At 45.6% G+C, this 7,085-nt stretch overlaps 1 non-coding gene across 1 annotated transcript; it reads left to right on the top strand.

Annotated features, from left to right (window-relative positions):
• The first annotated feature begins 4,135 nt into the window (after positions 1-4,135).
• Positions 4,136-4,206, top strand: trnaw-cca (transfer RNA tryptophan (anticodon CCA)). Its single transcript has one exon. It is a non-coding gene; the product is annotated as a tRNA-Trp (tRNA).
• Positions 4,207-7,085: the final 2,879 nt, after the last annotated feature.

Here is a 7,085-nt window from a genome sequence, read left to right as displayed (position 1 = left end):
TGTAGCACTTCAAAGACCGGACCTTGTCCGGGTGAAATGTGCCCGCACTGTCTCAGTTCCTTTTCGACCGAGAGCACCTCTGGTTCTTCTAAAGAGTCGAGTCGAGTAGGTCTCAATTCAACATCAGCTCTTTATTTATCCAGCATATGCACGATGTTTTAGAAATATATTAAGAGCAATGGATAACTAAAGAAAGGGTGGGTCTATTAGATACCATGAGGGTAATCGGTGTGTGGAGGCGGAAGATGTGGAGATGGTTCTGAATGAATACTTTGCGTCTGTTTTCACAAAAGAGAGGGGCGATGCAGACACTACTATCGAGGAGAAGAAGTGTGAAATATTAGATGAAATAAACATAGTGAGAGATGAGGTATTAAGAGGTTTAGCAGCTGTGAAAGTGGATATCCCCAGGCCCGGATGAAATGCATCCCAGGCTGTTAAGTGAAGCAAAAGAGGAAATAGCAGAGGCTTTGACCATCATTTTCCAATCCTCTCTGGCTTCAGGTGTGGTGCCAGAGGACTGGAGGGCTGCTAACGTTGTACCTTTGTTTAAGAAGGAAGAAAGGGAGAGACCGAGTAATTACAGGCCAGTCAGCCTAACCTCGGTGGTGGGTAAATTATTGGAAAAAACCTAAAGGACAGGATAAATCTTCACTTAGAAAGACATGAATTAATCAACGACAGTCAGTACGGATTTGTTAAGGGAAGGTCGTGTCTGACTAACTTGATTGAATTTTTTGGGGAGGTAACCAGGAGGGTCGATGAAGGCAAAGCATATGATGTAGTGTGTATGGATTGTAGCAAAGCTTTTGATAAGGTCCCACATGGCAGACTTGTCACAAAAGTAAAAGCCCATGGAATCCAGGGCAAAGTGGCAAGTTGGATCCAAAACTGGCTCGGAGGTATGAAGCAAAGGGTAATGGTTGGTGGGTGTTTTTGAGACTGGAAAGATGTTTCCAGTGGGGTTCCACAGGGCTCAGTACTAGGGCCCTTGCTTTTTGTGATTTACATCAATGATCTACACTTGAATATAGGGGTTATGATTAAGAAGTTTGCAGTTGATACTAAAATCTGCGGTGTGGTTGATAATGAAGAAGAAAGCTGCGGAATGCAGGAGGAAATCAATCAACTGGTCAGGTGGGCAGAACAGTGGCAAATGGAGTTTAATCTGGAGAAGTGTGAGGTCATGCATTTTGGGAGGGCTAACAAGGAAAGGGAATACACATTAAATGGTAGGACACTGAGAAGTGTAGAGGAACAAAGGGACATAAGAACATAAGAACATAAGAAATATGAGCAGGAGTTGGCCATACGGGCCCTCGAGCCTGCTCCGCCATTTAATACGATCATGGCTGCTCCGATCATGGACTGGGTCCACTTACCTGCCCGCTCCACATAACCCCTTATTCCCTTATCGTTTAAGAAATTGTCTATATCTGTCTTAAATTTATTCAACGACCCAGCTTCCACAGCTCTCTGGGGCAGCGAATTCCACAGATTTACAACCCTCTGAGAGAATAAATTTCTCCTCATCTCAGTTTTCAATGGGCGGCCCCTTATTCTAAGATTATGCCTCCTAGTTCTAGTCTCCCCGATCAGTGGAAACATCCTCTCTGCATCCATCTTGTCAAGCACCCTCATAATCTTATACGTTTCGATAAGGTCACCTCTCATTCTTCTGAATTCCAATGAGTAGAGGCCCAACCTACTCAACCTTTCCTCATAAGTCAGCCCCCTCATCTCCGGAATCAACCTAGTGAACCTTCTCTGAACTGCCTCCAAAGCAAGTATATCCTTTCGTAAATATGGAAACCAAAACTGCACGCAGTATTCCAGGTGTGGCCTCACCAATACCCTGTATAACTGTAGCAAGACTTCCCTGCTTTTATACTCCATCCCCTTTGCAATAAAGGCCAAGATTCCATTGGCTTTCCTGATCATAAATTTAATTTAAGACAGAGATAGACAGTTTCTTAACTGATAAGGGAATAAGCGGTTATGGGGAGCGGGCAGAGAAGTGGACCTGAGCCCATGTTCGGATCAGCCATGATCATATTAAATGGAGGAGCAGGCTCGAGGGGCCGTATAGCCTACTCCTGCTCCTATTTCTTATGTTATGTTCTTATCACTTGCTGTACCTGCATACTAACCTTTTGTGTTTCATGCAAAATTACCCCAGGTCCCACTGTACTGCAGCACTTTTCAATCTTTCTCCACTTAAATAATAACTTGCTCTTTGATTTTTTCTGCCAATGTTCATAACCTCACACTTTCCAACATTGTACTCCATCTGCCAAATTTTTGCTCACTCACTTAGCCTGTTTATGTCCTTTTGATGATTTTTTGTATCCTCTTCACACATTGCTTTTACTCCCATCTTTGTATCATCAGCATACTTGGCAATGTTACACTCGATCCCTTTTCCCAAGTCATTCATATAGATTGTAAATAGTTGGGGCCCCAGCATCGATCCCAGCGGCATCCAACTAATTACTGATTGTCAAACCGAGAATAAACCATTTATCCCGACTCTCTGTATTCTGTTAGTTAGCCAATGCTCCATCCATGCTAATTTATTACCGCCAACCACGTGAACTTTTATCTTGTGCAGTAACCTTTTATGTAGCACCTTGTAAAAATGCCTTCTCGAAGTCAAAATACATCACATCCACGGGTTCCCCTTTATCCACCCTGTTCATTACATCCTCAAAGAATTAATAATTGCTGTAATCACCATGAATACCTATACTTTCTGTGATAGACCGAGCTTACAGACTATCTGGCTTCTCCTGCCCTTTGCCGGGCACGTGTTCCGGGTTTAATTTTACAAACTGTGTGAGTTCGCTGATCGCGGGGAGACGATAGGAGCCTCTGTGGCCCCACTGTGAGGATGTGGAAGTGAATACGGTGGCTGGGTGATCCATGACATTTCTGTAAAGGGCAGCGGAGGAGAAGGATTGTAACTTTCAGTGTGGGACAGAATTTGTTTCAGGTGAGCCAACACATTCCCGATCAGCACAGAGGGAGCTCACTGGTCAGCGCCCCTTTGTTGCGGTTGCTGTGCCAGATGTTTCTGCAGTACAGTGGTTATCACGTTTTCTTTACATGAGACAGGGCCCTGGTTCAATCCTGGCCACGAACGTTATGTTTAAACTTGCTATAGAGGAACAATCAGAGGCGAGTTTATTCTCCTGGCAAATGCTGCCTGATCTGCTGAGATTTCCAGCATTTGCTGTTTTTATTTGCTATTTATTCTCCTGGCAAAAGGGCTCCATTATTCCTTCATTGCTCTTTATTCCACTTCAATAAATAGATAACTTTGAGTGAGAGAAAACGGATCCACCGGGGATCTTTCGTGTGTGAGGCCAACGTGATATCCGCTACACTGCAGCCCATCAAAGGGCGAGAAACCACTGAATATAAAGGATGAGCTCACAAATATCAGGGGCAGTGCAGTCTGGTCAACGTCAAACCCTCCTTTCTTATTCAGCAGTGGCATGAACGGGAGTCAGACGCCACAAAGTTTAATTAAAGACAAAAATACAAGTAACACTTCCAAATCTTTTCACTGTAAAATTCTTTCACTTTATTTGAAATCCTACTGAATTGGGATTTTATCCTCACTGCTGATTCTATTTTCTGTGCACGGTAGGAATAACCGGTGCTGTTAAATTTGACAAAAGTTGCCCCAGATTCCTGGTGTTATCGGCAATGAAGGTTTTGAACCAGAATCCTAAAATACAGTGTGTAAAATGGGTTAATATGCAGAAGAACATAAGAAATAGATGCAGGAGTCGGCCATACGCCCCTCGAACCTGCTCCGCCATTTAATACGATCATGGCCGATCCGATCATGGACTCGGGTCCACTTCCCTGCCCGCTCCCCAACGCACAGGACAAATGATTGAAGTATCCGACTGTCCCTCAGTTAGCATTTCTTTCATTGTGCAAAAGAAGGTGAGGGGTTAATTAATGATGCTTTCCCGTGAAAGCAGCACAAATGTTTCAGAAAAAAACATACAGTGACTGGCAGGTGAGTGTTGCTTCTGACACTTGGTGGGAATGGGCAGGGATTTTAAAGCCACTTGTATTGTGAAACCTTCATATCGATGAACATCCCATGCTTTTGGACTAGAGCTCGTGGCGCAATGGTAGCGTGTCTGACTCCAGCTCAGAAGGTTGCGTGTTCAAATCACGTCAGGGCTACTGTATTTTTGGAAATTGTTCTTCCAGAATTAATATTTTCTTTGCTGTTTGGCAATAACCAGACCCTTGCTCCAAGGTCTGTCTCACTGTTTCCCCGGTGTCAGGCAGAGATACGCCTGCTGTCCTCATTTATTTCATGTGACAGGACACAACAGTTCAAAATCACCCTGCAGGTGGCCACACCCAGCACTGAATAGTCAGGATGGCCGAGCGGTCTCAGGTGCTGTGTTCCGCTCGCAGTCTCCTCTGGAGATGTGGATTTGAATCTGACATTTCTTACTTTTTATAATTAAGTGAAACTCATTTTTTGACACCACAACTCACTCCAAAAAACTGGGATTCAGCAGTTCACCTGCTCGCTTCACATTTCCGTCTGACCTGGTGCTGAAAGTGGAGATGTTTCCGCAGTGTCGCGGTTCACATGTTTGCCTCACAAGTGAAAGCTCACTGGGCGGGAATGTTTTCTGTAGCTTTCTCCTCATGCATGATCAGGGAAGAGTTTGTTCTCCTGTGAAAGGTCATAAGATCATAAGCATGGAAGGATTAGGGGCCGGAGTAGGCCATTCGGCCCCTCAAGCCTGGTCCACTATTCAAGAAGATCCTGGCAGTTCTTCGACAGCAAGTTTAAACATCTGGTTATGTTCCTAACATCATTTGAACCGCAGTGTTTCCGTAGCGTCGTTGTTATCACGTTCGATTCACACGCGAAAGGATCCCGGGCGGAACGTGATTTTTGAGACTATTTTTGCTGTGAAATAAATTGGACAAAAGTCGCCCCAGATTCCTTGTCACATGAGCAATAAACATTTTAAACCAGTCTCCTAAATACAGAGTGTTATGTCTTGAATAAAGAATCTGACCAGATACTGCAAACTCAAAGTAAGGTGTGACCGTCGTCCTTTATTACAAGTCTCCAGTGTGCCTATCCAACCTATGAGGACTCCTGGTGCACAGGTGCTCCCAAGGGATTGTGGGATCCCTTGTAACACCAGTGGATGAGCCCTCTGATGGTTAAACAAGGCATTTACAGGTTTATATATGTAACAACACTCCCCCCGCACCGCTCCCCCCAGCCTCCCCAAAGTCAGTAGTGTAACTATTTACAATTTGATTCAATCTGTGGCCTTCCTTTCCCTGGTTGAACTTCTCGGTGCAAATGCTGGTTTTGGTGAGTCATTTGTTGGGCCCTCGCTGGTCTGCTGGGCGTGGTGAGTCCTGCTGGGCTGCTGCGGGTGATGGGTTCTGCTTCGTGGTCAACCGCTGGGTTGAGTGCCACTTGTGTGTGTGTTGGAGGAGCGAAAAAGGTAGAGTCTATTGTGGGTTGTTCTGGACAGTCCGTGAATCTGAGTTTGGTTTGGTCCAAGTGTTTCCTGCAGGTGAGTCCATATGAAAGTTTGACCAGGAACACCCTACTCCCCTCTTTGGCCACGACAGTGCTGGGAAGCAACTTTGGACCTTGTCCATAGTTCAACATAAATACAGGATAATTAATCTCGATTTCGCGTGGCACATTTGCTTGATCATGATATGTATTCTCTTGAAGCCACCTGCTCTCCACCTGTTTGTGTAGATCAGGGTGGTCTAACGAGAGCCTTGTCTTAAGTGCCCTTTTCATGAGCAGTTCCACGGAGGGAACGCCAGTGAGCGAGTGGGGTCTTGTGCGGTAACTAAGCAGGACTCGGGATAGGTGACACTGCAGTGAGCCCACAGTTACCCTCTTCAAGCTCTGCTTGATTGCTGCACTGTTCTCTCTGTCTGACCATTGGATGTTGGTTTAAACGGGGCAGATGTGACATGTTTGATCCCATTGCGTGTCATGAACTCTTTGAACTCAGCACTGGTGAAGCACAGCCCATTGTCACTGACAAGAACGTTAGGTAGGCCGTGCATGGCAAACATGATCCGCAAGCTTTCAGTGGTGGCAGCGGACATCATCTCACATTCAATCCACTAGGAGTACGCATCTACAACCACAAGGAACATTTTACCCAAGAACGGGCCTGCATAGTCGACATGTGCCCTAGACCACGGTTTGGAGGGCCAAGACCAAAAACGTAGCAGCGCCTCCCTGGGTACATTGCTTAACTGCGAGCATGTATTACATCTGTGAACGCAGGACTCTAAGTCCGCATCGATACCGGGCCACCACATGTGTGATCTGGCTATCGCTTTCGTCATTACAATGCCTGGGTGGGTACTGTGGAGATCACTAATGAAAGTGTCCCTGCCCTTTTTTGGCACCACTACTTGATACAGTCTGCCTGTATGGACATTTTATCTCTGCGCCGCTGGTACGGCTTTATTTCTTCCTGCATCTCTAACGGAACACTAGACCAACTCCCGTGGAGCACACCGTTTTTTACTAAGGACAATGAGGGATCCTGGCTCATCTAGGTTCTAATCTGTCGGGCGGTAACAGGTGATTGCTCACTCTCGAATGCTTCCATTACCATAACTAAATCTGGGGTCTGTGCCATCTCCACCCCTGTGGTGGGCAATGGCAGCCTACTGAGAGCATCGGCACAGTTTTCTGTGCCTGGTCTGTTGCGGATGGCGTAGTTGTATGCAGACAATGTGGGCGCCCATCTCTGGATGCGGACCGATGCATCTGTATTTATCCCCTTACTTTCAGAAAAGAGGGATAAAAGTGGCTTATGGTCAGTTTCCAATTCAAATTTGAGCCCAAACAGATATCGGTGCATTTTTTTTACTCCATAAACACATGCTAACACTTCTTTTTTGATCATGCTGTAGGCCCTCTCAGCCTTAGACAGACTCCTGGATGTATAAGTAACCAGTTGCAATTTCCCAGATTCATGAGCTTGATGCAATACACACTCAACATCGTATGACGACGCATCACATGCTAGCACCAAACG

The sequence above is a fragment of the Pristiophorus japonicus genome, unplaced genomic scaffold, assembly GCF_044704955.1.
Source record: "Pristiophorus japonicus isolate sPriJap1 unplaced genomic scaffold, sPriJap1.hap1 HAP1_SCAFFOLD_219, whole genome shotgun sequence".
Lineage (NCBI taxonomy): Eukaryota > Metazoa > Chordata > Chondrichthyes > Pristiophoridae > Pristiophorus > Pristiophorus japonicus.
This window is presented reverse-complemented; position numbering and strand designations above follow the sequence as displayed.